Genomic DNA, 13,115 nt, shown 5'->3' on the forward strand with positions numbered 1-13,115 from the left:
TGGTTTTTACAGGGGCGCCCTGCGTATCTCCGACAAACGCAGAGCTGTTCCGGCAGAAGGGGGAAGATCACTGTCCTAGCTTGGCCTCCTCCTCAGCCATGTGGCCGAAGTCTTCTCCCCCAACAACTTCAGGGGCACTAATGCCTCCTAGAACAGAGTTTAAAAACAACTGACTTGGGGGTGATTAATATGTTCAACGTCAGTTATACCTCCATAAAGCCGTTAAAAATAAAACAAACAAAAAAACCTGACTAAAGGGATAAGAAAGGAAGGTTAAGAACTGCAGAGCATTCTAAAGATAAACTAAATGGCTTCCAACATCCCTTTCTTTCTACTTGTTTGGCTGGCTCAGCCCAATCCCTAATCCCCCACCCTCTCAACAAGTGCAGGACTGTTGCAACAGCATCCTGACTGATGTCCCTGGCTCCAGCCGCTCCCCTTCTAGAGTATCCAGCCTCAGGAATCTTAGCATCCTGCGTTGTCATCTTTATACAGCATTCAGAAACTGCCTATCTCATTTTACCTTCCACTCTTTGTGGGGTAATTTTGCCGCAAGTTTCCTCCTTAAGTGAGAGTGAACGATAGGCAGCCTATTCTAGAAAATCTATGGCTGATGTCTCAAATCATCAAGTCTCCAGGGGCCAGACCCAGGCCAACTTTTACAAGGTATCTCTTTCTACAGAAAGCAATTATTCATTACCCACTGATTAAATCACTGTCCTATATTACAGTCTGTGGCTCTTGGGATCTGCAGTTTCCTTTTCCTCCTGTTCCCTTGGTCACCAGGGGAACTCAGGACATCAGAAATGGTTCAGAGTCTACAAGTCACAAGATCTCTGATGAGATGATCTTAATTGCTCAATACTTATGTTAGAAGATAGAACTGACTTCCTGGAACCAAATAGAATGGGAAGGAGTGTAGGAATCAGCCCATTTTCTCTCTCCAGATAAATCCCAAGAGCTATATCTCCCTAAAGAAAGCTGGAGGAGCAGTGAACTTCCTTATAGCCCTCCCGAGAAAGGAAGGTCAGCGCCCCAGCCCTAGTGAGAAGGGAGGGGCAGCAGCAGTTCAGATAGGCAGCTCTTGTGGAACACAGGTCAGTGATGCAAGCGGAGTGCACAAACCTGAGGGGAAACACAGCTTACTGCAGCTGGGGGTGAGGGAGGTAAATCCACAACTACTGAAAGAGAAAATGCTGAAGGCTTCACGTAACTGGGTGACTAGCTCTCCTGAAGCCCTGACCTTTATCAGCTTCAGAAAGAAACCTCTTTCCTCGTCCTCAGGTGAGCTCTAGAGCAGTGATCCTCGAAGTATGGTGCACAGAACCTGAGGGTCCCTGAGACCCTTGCAGGGGTTCTGCTAGGTGAAACTATTTTCATAACAAAACTAAGACGGCATTGGCCTTTTTTTTTTTTTACTGTGCTGGCCTTTCCACTGATGGTGCAAAAGCAATGATAGGCCAAACTGCTGGTGCCCACGTGGGAATCAAGACAACGGCGCCCGGTTAGATCCTGCACCACCACACACTTCTTCATCGCACAGGGAAAGAATCAACATCAGCCTGACTTAAGGACGTCCTTCACGACGCAGTAAAAACTGTATTAAATCTCAATCCTTGAGTACATCTAATATTCTGTGTGACAAAATGAGAAGTACACACAAAACGCTTATGTGGCATACAGAAGATGGTGGTTGGCTCTAAGTAGAGCATATATTATACGACTGAATTGCAGGATTTTTCTGTGGAACACCATGTTTACTTGAAATAATAAATGACACACGTGATGGTTATTCAGACTTTGGTATTTGGCAGAGATTTTCTAGAAAATGAAACAAAGTATGCCTGTCACTTCAAGGAAAACAACTGGCAGTATCTGTCGCCAATGATAAAACCGGAGCTTCCAAGAGAAAATTAGAATTTTGACAAAATTCTATCTGCCACCATAAGCTTGACAATACTTATACTTCCCAATAACCTAATCGGTTTTCTGAGAGGGGTGATAATATGAATATGATTTTTTGATACTGTATAATCAAATGTGGCAACATTTGGAAGATCTGAATAACTCAGTAACTAATTTTGCAAACAGGAATCACCCATGGGTAAAAGACCTGGTCAACTGAGAGACAGACCAATGGATTTTAATGTAACAAAGCATGAAAAGTTGGCTGATGTCATTTCAGATCCACATTGCTACTAACTTTCACAAAACCACCCCTTGACAGGTTTTGTGTACCAAAGAGGAACACCCACAATTATCTGAAAAGGCAATAAAATACTCCTCCCTTTTCCAACTAAATATCTGCATGCAGCTGGATTTTCTTCATAATTCAGCCAAAACAACTCATCACAATCGATTGAATGTAGAAACAGATAGGAAAATCCAGCTGTCTTCTATTAAGCCAGACATTAAAGAGCTTTGCAAAAACAATGACACTCTTCTCACTAGTCTTTTTGAAACAACTGCATTTAAAAAATGCTAGTTAGGGGCAGGCCTGGCGGCCAAGTGGTTAAGTTTGTGTGCTCCACTTGGGCGGCCCAGGGTTTCACCGGTTCAGATCCTGGCATGTACATGGCACCACTAATCAAGCCATGCTGAGGCAGCATCCCACATAGCACAACTAGAAAGACCACAACTAAAATATACAACTATGTACTTGGGGGGCTTTGGGGAAAAGAAAAAATTTAAAAAAAAACCCAAAACATTGGATCTGAGTATAAATAAAACAAGTCAAATGGGAGGGTAAAGCTACTTATGTTAACTTGTAAATGGGTTTATTATTTCTAAATGAATTAGTATTTCCATTTCTAATATGGTAAATATCAAGATAGATAGATATCCCACATTAAAAAATATATTGAAGACCCCAAAAAGCTTTTGAAGTGCATAAAGGAGACGAGTAAGTCTGAGAACCTCTGGTCTCGAACAGCACTGCCTATCCAGGATGTCCATGGGGGTTCCAAGGTCCTCTGGATTTCAGGACCTAAGAGAAATGAGCACTCTCAGCATTTGTTCCAAAATGCCAGATCTGGCTTTCCAGTTATGCCAAAGGAGAGGATGAAAAGGTTGGGGCATTAAAGAAAATTTTTCTCTGCATTTCACTGATAGACAGAAGTACCTGATCCCATGCTGAAATCCAGGGGGGCCTATGAGCAGACAATTCTAAGGCCATAGAAGGAATCTAGTCGGGAAAGCTAAACTCAACTCCCTATCATGACGATCAGACCCTGACGTTAAGATTTCATCTACATATGGTTTTTCAGCAAGTGACAACTTTTCATTTACACATTCACTTCTGTATATGATATAAATTCTCTGCCCCTCTTCTTCCATCCCTTTTCCTCCACCCACCTTTCAGTGTTGGTATAATCTTCTGAGCTCAGTCTTCTCACTGTGCCTGGCACACAGTAAGCACTCAATAAATGGCAGCTAAAATTATTACCACAAACTCTCCCAGGGCAACCACTTCCATCCCATGACCTCAACCACCTCCTACCTTCTCAACTTTCTATCATGATCCAGGCCTCTGCTGTGAGCACCAGGCCTACAAAACAACCTTCTGGGCCCTTCTACCTGGATGTACTGCCGGGACTTCAAGTTGGCATGTCCCAGGTGTGACTCCTTTATCTTTTTCCTCAAAGCTGCCCCTCCTCCTAATAGTTCCTTCTCATCACCACGCACCTGGTCACTACAGTCGGAAACCTAGGATCATTCCAGACTGCTCCTTGTCCCACTCTCCTTACATTTACTTTGCCACCAGGTTTTGTCAAGTCTACCATCTTCAACATCTCTAAACCCTATCCATTCCCAATGCGACCACCATAAAGCCTTCATCAGTTCTAGCCTGCTCTCTAGTTTTCTCAGTAGCTCCCTGCCTCCAGTCTCAAATCCTTTCTCCTCAACCCACACCCTGACTCTACAGTCATCTCAGACACAAACCTGAGGTTGTTTTCCTGCTAATTATCTTTCTGTGGTTTTCCTCCAACATACTCTCAAGTGGTTTTACTCATACATCCCCAAAAGAACTTTTTTTTTTTTGAAATATATATTTTCTGACTCTTTGAGGTTATAGGAGACTCTTTAAGATTTTTTATTTTTTTCCTTTTTCTCCCTAAAGCCCCCCAGTACATAGTTGTATATTCTTCGTTGAGGGTCTTTCTAGTTGTGGCACGTGGGACACTGCCTCAGCGTGGTTTGATGAGCAGTGCCATGTCCGCGCCCAGGATTCGAACCAACGAAACAGTGGGCCGCCTGCAGCGAAGCACACGAACTTAACCACTCGGCCACGGGGCCAGCCCCAAAAGAACTTTTTAAAGCATGTATTCCTTGCACATCTTAAAGCTGAATTCTAAAATTTTCATCACAAGTTTAAACAAGTTTATTCTTTTGTTAAGAGGTAGAAGGTATTAAATATTTTATAAAAAGAAGTTAACGATTAACTGCAATTGGAATAAACATTTCATGACTTGATAAAATAAGTTTTAACTATCTTATTGAATAACACACACCTAAAGGAAATCTCTTTTAAAAGTTTTTATCCAAGTTTTATCCAATACAGCTTAAAAAACCTGTGGTCCCAAGAAAACATTCCAGTCACATTTAACTGTTGTGTTCTTCTGAATTCAGAATATTCCAATAAAGAACAAGCAATGTTCTTTAAACACCCTAACAGCAAAGTGTATCAGACAGAGGAGACAGGAAGCCTTCCAGGTCTTTGAGGTAACTTAATGAGTATTTCCAGAATATTCTTTGTTTGGCAATCTGAGGTTTTTACACTCAAGACAATACACTATGGTAAACTTTGGGAAGTGGGTCCTCCCCTTTTTTTGTAAGGTCAGTTTTAGACAGTTCATTTGGAAGCTGAGGATCTGGAAACTGATTCTTCTAAAGCCACCGGTGCAGGTGTATCCCTTGGAAGTACTGGGCCTAGGTCACCCCGCTCGAAAACCACTGCTCTGGTGGATACAGTTCTACCACTTTAGCAAAACATCCGAGGCTCTTTGTGATCTAACCCTCATTAACTCCCCTCCTGCTGTTTGACTGGATGGCTCACTGCAATCCAGCTCAGGTCTGTCAAACGTTTCCAGTAGTCTTTTAAACCCTTGCTGTATCTTTTCTAAAGCTACTTTGTACCTGCAATGTCTTCTCACCTCTTTACTCCCAGAAAACACCTGATAATTTTTCAAGGTTCCATTGGTCCAATCAATAAGCAGCTGGTAACTTTCTGCACACCAAGGGGATGGTTTTTATGCAAACAGTGTCTCAGTATTTATTGCAAGAAACGAAGGACGGGATGAAACACTGTCCCAAAGGGTTCCCCGGCTACTAGTTGATTGGCTAACCCAACAGTTGCTGAAGTTAAGGAAGATGTGATCTGGAATATCTGAGAGAGCAGGGATGACTCCATAAAGGAAAAATTACAAATTTTCTAGATCCAGAATGGGAATGCAAAGACCAGGGAATGAGGATAATAGTTTTCCAAGTAAGTCTGGGTTAAATAGCTTTCTAATGTTCTCTCAGAGCGCACACCACACAGCATGACAAATGCTTGTTTACTTGATTACAATCTCGCCTAGACGACAAGCTCGGTGAACACGCCTGTCTTGTTCACCACTATATCCCCTCAGCGCCTTCCATAGCGCACTGGTTCTATAAATATTTGTCAACGTTTATTAAAAACTAGTCAACAACCAAATGGAGGAATGGATGGATGGATGGATAAATGAAGAGTTAAATTCCACAGGATCTCAGATCTTGTTTGAATCTCTATAGTCTAGGAAAGTATTTCTCTACAGATACTGAAGATGGGGAAGTAAAAAAGTGGGCATCCACGTTAAATTCAGCCGCGAAGCCTGAGAGGAGCTTGGGCGCACACCCAAGCGAGGAGAGTTTAAAGCGCAGCGCGGCGGGAAAGAGGCGGCACGGAGGCCCCGGGCGAGGGGATGCTGCAGGTCCGAGCACCCAGCTAAGTTCCCGGGGCGTGGCCGGGGACGAGAAGGGGTCCCGGGGGCGCCCAGTCCTGCTCAGGGAGAAGGCCGCGGCTCCCTCGCCCCCAGGGGATAGCAGGGCGGCGGGCAGGAAGCGGGGCTGGGGACCCGCGCGAAAGGCCCCGGGCGGAGGGAGGGGCGGGAGAGTCGGGCCGGCAGAGGGTCGCTGCTCCAGCTCCGCGGCCGCACTCACCTAGCGGACCTAGCTTCGCCCCGGCTCGGCGCCGGCTCCCTGCTGCTTCCTCCCGTGGGCTAATGGGCGGGCGGGCGGCCTCAGGCGCCCCTAGCAACCACGCACCGCCACGCGACTCGCGCTCCCAGCCGCCAGCGCCGCTGCCGCCTGCCACGCACTGCGCGCGCCCCCAGCGGACGGACAGAGGGCCTGGAAGGGGCGATAGCGGCAGGAGAGAGGCAGGCGCGCGGAATCTCGGGGGTTGTGGGGCCTGGGAGGGCGGGCCGTCAGCGGCCTCACGCACGCGCAGTCGCTTCGATGCGGGTGGGACCGGAAGAGCGGAATTCTGGGAGATGTAGTCCTGAGGTTAAATCCCTCCATTCTGGGACTCCAGGACTCTTCCTACTCTGGTTTTACCTAACACCGATGGACTCTTTCTTTGGCCGAGCCTTAGTTCGCTGCTCTGAAGTCAGAGTTCAGCCTTTATTCAAGAATTTTCTTAGTAGTTCTTTCCAGTAAAAGCCTTTGAGTTTGACCCCAGGAAAGGAGAGATCGCCAGATCCGCCTTGCTTCCCTTCAACTCTCCTTCTCCTAACCCCAACCCTCCAACAGGGTACAACTACAACCACCTGCTTTATGGGCTTCAGGTGTGAGCTTTAGGAAACACTGACTCAAGTCATTATCTCCACAGGCAAGACAGATCGTACTCCCTCAGTCTCAGATGTCCTAGACCTAATGGATTTGAAGGTCTAAAGAGAACTGGAGGGTGAAAAGATCTTTTCTAAACAGTCAGCTACAGAAATAAAGGGGACAATAAAAGGTGAAACTAACCTAATGAAAATAATCTGAACCAGAGTAAGGACGCTAAATAAATGTTTTAAGTAAGAGTCATTGATGGATGCTAAAACCATTAGAGGGTTACGGGGGGAGTTCTGCACTGGAAGAGTGTATCTCCTGTATATTTTAATCAATCTTAGATCATGAAACACGGGACAGCTATAAAAATGTCTCCTGTTATGATGCAATTTGAGCTACACGGTAATATTTAGGAAGTAGTGTATTTTTGTCAAAAAACAAAAAATTTAATCTGAATCTAATCAATCTTTTGGCTCCAAGTTCCAGTCTATAGGAAATAAAGAAAAACAAATAGTACCATGAGAAAACAATCAGACAAACCCAGAATGTGGGCCAATGTACAGATGAATGACCTCTTTCTTCAACAATTTCAGAGTATAAAAAAAAGAGTGAAGGGGGGCCAGGCCTGTGGCCGAGTGGTTAAATTCGCACGCTCCACTTCAGTGGCCCAAGGTTTCGCTGGTTCAGATCCTGGTATGTACATGGCACCACTCTTCAGGCCATGCTGAGGCAGCATCCCACGTAGCACAACCAGAAGGACCTATGACTAGAATATACAACTATGTACTTGGGGGCTTTGGGAAGAAGAAGAAGGAGGAAAAAAAAGAAAGACTGGCAACGGATGTTAGCTCAGGTGCTAATCTTTAAAAAAAAAAAGTGAAGTGTTGTGGATTATAAGAGACATAACAAATGCAATGAGTGAGACCTTGTTTAGATCCTGATTCAAACCAACCAACTGTAAAAAGACATTTTTGAGACAATGGAGAAATCTGAATATGGACTGGGGACATTAAGAACATAGACAATGTTAAGAAACCATTATTAATTTTGTTATCGCAGTTGACTGAATGGTGCCCCTCATCAAAAAAAAAAAAACATATCCACATCCAAACTCCAGGAACCCATAAATATTATCTTATATGGCAAAAGATGTGATTAAGGACTTTGAGAGGATGCTTTTGAGAGAATTAGGAATTTTCCTGGATTATTTGGGTGGGTCCTGAACCAATAACAGTGTCATTAGTGAGGCAGAGGGAGATGTGATAGCAGAGAGAAGACTCAAAAGAGGAGGAGGCAATGTGAGGAGGCAGAGCTTGGAGTGATGTGGCTCCCAGCCAAGGAACGCCTGCGATGTTCCTTCCAGAAGAAGGTGGAAGAGGCAAGGAATGGATTCTCCTCTAGATCTTTCTTAGGGAATGGGGTCCTTCAGACAGCCTGATTTCAGACTTCTGGCCTCCAGAACTGTGAGAGAATAAATTTCTGTTGTTTTAAGCCACTAAGTTTGAGGTAATTTGTTCTGGCAGCCACAGGCTACTTTGACATTTTGGTTATTTAAAAGAATACCTTTGTTTTTTACACACATACAGATTTTTGGGGGGATTAAATGATATGATGAAGGGGGGGTTAGTTTTGCTTTAAAATCCCACAGCAAACACCACAGTAGCAATGAGCACACCTAGGCACCCAGGGCTTAGTTTCTAATACCATTCTCCACAAAAAGGAAGAAGGAGGGCCGGCCTCGTGGCCGAGTGGTTAAGTTTGTGAGCTCCACTTCGGTGGCCCAGGATTTCTTGGTTCGGATCCTGGGCGCGGACATGGCACCACTTGTCAGGCCATGCTGAGGCAGCGTCCCACATGTCACAACTAGAAGGACCCACAACTAAAAATATACAACTATGTCCCAGGGGGCTTTGGGGAGAGAAAGGAAAAATAAAATCTTTAACGAAAAAAAAAACGAACAAGGTCTCCTTGAAGAAATGGCTGATTCTAGCACTAGGGCAGGAAATATACGAGATGAGCTGAAGCATCTTGTAGTACCAGACATAAAGGAAATGTTCTTAAAAAAAAAAAGAAAACAAAAACCCCACATTGGTGGGAATATGTCACAGGAGCTAATCAAAAGGACGCCCAGTGACCAATGCTGGATCAATTTGAGCAACAAAATTATGTAAAGTAGTAGGTGGTTTATAACCCAAAGTATAAAACAAATATCCATGAGTCTCTGGTATAAATAAATGATTGAGTATGTTTGCAAACGTGGTAAAGAGACAACTCTCCTGGGCAGAAGAATTCCAAATAAATTATGTAGATACTCTGCCCTAAAGGAGAGGAACATAACCCCCCACTTCTTAAGTGTGGGCTGTGCAGACTGACTTCTTTCCAAAGAGCACAGTATGGAAAGGGGGGTGGGCAGGGCAAAAGGAGTAACAGTAGAAAAATCTGACAAACGCTACTTCTGTCAAGTGATCAAGGTCAACATCAACAGTCATAAATCATGTAGATAGCATGTACCCTTGACAAGTGATGAAAATGGCACTTTACTTTTGTGATCTTCCTCCCCAAAACCCATAACCCCAGTGTAATCATGAGAAACATCAGACAAATTCCAATAGAGGGGCATCCTACAAAATAGCTGACCAGTACTCCCCAAAATTGCCAAGGTCATCAAAAACAGAAACTTCTGAGAAAGTGTTACAGCCAGAGGAGTCTAGGGAGACGACTAAATGTAATGTGTAATGAAATCTTAGATCAGAAAAAGGACATCAGGTAAAAACTAAGGAAATCTGAATAAAATTCAGGCTTTAGTTAATAATATATTGATATTGGTTCATTAATTATAACAAATGTATCACAATAATGTAAGATGTTAATAATAGGGAAACTGTTTATAGGGGCAGGGTATAACATATGAACTCTGTACTATCTGCTCATTTTTTCTGTAAATCTAAAACTGTTCTAAAATATAAAGTCTATTTTAAAAAAAACCAAAAAACCTACAGCAACAGAGACCTGCCCAGCCCACCATAACCTACTGATCAGAGGTAACTTCACCAATAATGGGAAAAAGCACCATCACCAGCCTCCAGATAGGATGTGCAAAGAAGACATTTCAGCATTTATGTAGTGTTTCTGCTAAAAATGTATAACCTGAATCAAATCACAAAGAAACGTCAGAAATACCCAAATTGGCCTGTACTCTTCAAAATGTCAATCAGTGTCATAAAAGACAAAGAAAGGATGAGGAATAATTCTAGATTAGAGGCTAAAGAGGCATCACAACCAAACACAAAGTGGGATCTTGGGTTGGACCCTGGACCAGGGAAAAAAATTGATATAAAGATGTTATTGGAACAATTGGCAATATTGGAATATGGGCTGTAGATTAGTTAACAGTATTATATCCATGTTAAATTTCCTGATTTTGTTAATTATACTGTGGTTATATAAGTTAATATCCTTGATCTTAAGAAATTCCTGCTTACGTATTTAAAGGTAAAAGGGTATGATATTACAACTTACTCTCAAATGGTTCAGAAAAATATGGTACAACTAATTGTGGCAAAATGTTAACAATACTGAATCTGGGTGAGGAGTATATGGGAATTCTTTGTACTATTCCTACAACTTTTCTTTAAATTTTAAATTATTTCAAAATAGAATGCTTTTTAAAACTATAGCAATGACAAAATTTTAAAAAATAATAGGTAGCTCTCCTGGCCTCTGGTCTCGGCTGCAGAAGCGAGCTGACAAAGGGAACCTCATCATTGGGAAAGCATCTAAGACACACAAGTTGTGCTGCCACTGTGGCTTTAAGACCTGCCACGTTCAGAAGTCAGCCGGTTGCAAATGTGGCTACCCTGCCAAGAGGAAGAGAAAGTATACCTGGAGTGTCAAGGCTAAAAGACAGATAGCGTCGGTACCAGTCGAATCAGGCACCAAAAGATTGTATCTCACAGATTCAGGCATGGATTCCGTGAAGGAAAAACACCTACACCCGAGACGGCAGCTGCTGCAGCATCCAGCTCATCTGAAGGAGTTCAGTGATTAGTCACGCAATGAATGTTCTGGTTTAAAAAAAAAAAATAGGTAGAAGCAGTGTGGCAAATGTTGATAGCAGCTGAATCTGTGGGATCAGGTATGGGGGTTTATTATGCCACTCTCTCTACTTTTACATGTTTGAGAATTTTAAGCTCCCTCTTCTCCCAAAAGTCAAAACACATATACACTCATACACACATAAAACTAAACACAGGCACAAGTCCTCAAGCCTTCCAGACATTCTCTGAATTCCAGGCACTACTCAGACCGTCCACTTCACATCCTCTCAGCACTTGGTGCAATGATCTAAAATGCTAGATGTAAAATTGTTTACATATTTCTAACCCTTTCGATTGGATGCTCCCAAGGATAGGAACATGTTTTATTACGCTTCCTCATAAAACTATTGCTTTATACGATAGCCTAAAAAGTTTGGATGTATATTTAATTTCTCTACATCAAATTGTTTATGGACCAGATAAGCATGATATTTCAAGCTATTATTTAATGAATTGTTTGGAAAAAAATAATTTTCATAAGGTAATTCTCCCTAGTTTATATTTTAGAAAAAATACCCATATTTCAAAATACAATACTGTATTTGCCTAAATTCAGACAAGTCTTAGTGAAGTACTGTGGTTTTGTTAAAAACAAAAACCAAAGTTCCGATCTGTTAGCGATGTATACCAAAGTACTTATGGGTAACATCATTATGTTGCCCAGGATTTGTTTTAAAATACCTGAGTAAAAAAAGAATAGATATGGTAGCTCATGAAGCTGTGATGGGCTTCACTGAACGAAGCTCTCTACTTTGGTGTGTTTGCAAATTTTCAACTAATATATTTAACATGTTCAAAACGGAACTCGATCTTTCATACGCACTACCACTCTGTATTTCAGTTAATGGCAGTTCCATCGTTCCTATTGCTCAGGCCAAAAATCTTGGAGTCCTCTTCATCTGCCTTCTTTAGTTCACACCCCCACATCCAGTCACTCATGAAATCTTATTTGCTGTATGTTCAAAACATATTCAAAATCTGACTACCTTTCACCACTCCATAGTACCACCCCGGCCAGGCCACCATTCTCTCACCTGGATGATTACCATAGCCTCCCAACTGCCCACCCCGCCTCCCAGCCTCCCCAACTCCTCAGCGTCCATTCGCACCAGAATGAAGAGTAATTTGTTAGAACACAAAGTAGATCACATCATTCCTCTGTTCAAAACGCTCCAATAGATCCCTGCTCCCTCCAAAGTACAAGGTTTACAAGGCCCACGTGTGGTCCCCATTACCTTCCTGTCCTCATCTCCTACTCTTCTCCCCTTTCTTCACTTCTTCCACCCAAACCGGCCTCCAAGCGGCTCCTCCAGCACGCTGGAGCCAGCGCTGGCAGGCGTCCATCTCAAGGCCTTTGAAGTGGTCATCTCTCTGCCTAGGTTTCCCTCTGACAGCTGCCCTGCTCATTCCCTCCTCTCCTTCAAGCCTTTGTTCAAGTGCCACCTTCTCAGTGAGGCCTGCCCCAACCATCCAACTCAGCACACCTCATCCCCTTTCTCTGCTTTATTTTTCTCCAGAGTTTTTATCACCTCCCTACATACTACATATAATTCAACATTTTAATAAGTTCACTGTCTCCCTGACCAGAATGGAAACTCTCTGACAGACAGGCACTGCTTTATCTCCTGTACCTAGAACAATATCTGGCACAAAGAAAGCATTCCATGAATATATGTTGAATTGAATTGAAATAATCTGGATAGGAGGAAATTATGGTGGTCTCTAGAAATAATGTTACTTTTGCTAAAATATAAACACAGTGAGCAATGAAGATGACAACTAAATAAAATTCCTTATAAAAATAAAGGCACCTTACTTGTCTTTCATTCCTAAAACAATTGGAATTTGAGGAAGAACAAAAAGCAGTCTCCCCATTTTATGGATGGAGAAATCAGGGCCCTGGGAAGCTTGTCGCAAGCCATCCAGTGAAGTTTAAGCTTTCTAGTCTGTTTCCTGCTGGATTACAATGCTAACTAATGGGTCTGCCAAATGCCCCTTTCTGGTACACTGCACAATCTCCATAAACAGCTGCCCTTCTAAAGCAGCTGGGCTTCCCTATATATTGAGACCAAATATTAAAACTAGTCTCTAAGCCTGAGATCTCAAAGTAATTCAGTTTACCTCTCTGTTTAGTTCTATCCTTTCCTATTTCAGCTCCAGTGGCCTGAGCTTGGAAGCAGATGACCACATGTAGTTCATCTGGGATGGAGGAAGCTAGAG

At 43.0% G+C, this 13,115-nt stretch overlaps 1 protein-coding gene across 3 annotated transcripts in view; it reads right to left on the minus strand.

The window, feature by feature from the left end:
- Positions 1 to 6,351, minus strand: part of TTLL4 (tubulin tyrosine ligase like 4) — a 32,033-nt gene extending 25,682 nt beyond the window's left edge. For 2 of the 3 annotated variants that reach the window (XM_046644397.1, XM_046644395.1), the window contains exon 1: positions 6,184 to 6,350. The gene's annotated coding sequence lies outside the window, so the exon portion shown is untranslated. Of the gene's footprint in view, positions 1 to 6,183 lie in introns of all 3 variants that reach the window. The other variant, XM_046644396.1, reaches the window with a different exon arrangement.
- Between the last annotated feature and the right edge of the window lie 6,764 nt (positions 6,352 to 13,115).

The sequence above is a fragment of the Equus quagga genome, chromosome 17 (genome assembly GCF_021613505.1).
Source record: "Equus quagga isolate Etosha38 chromosome 17, UCLA_HA_Equagga_1.0, whole genome shotgun sequence".
In the NCBI taxonomy this organism is placed as follows: Eukaryota; Metazoa; Chordata; class Mammalia; order Perissodactyla; family Equidae; genus Equus; species Equus quagga.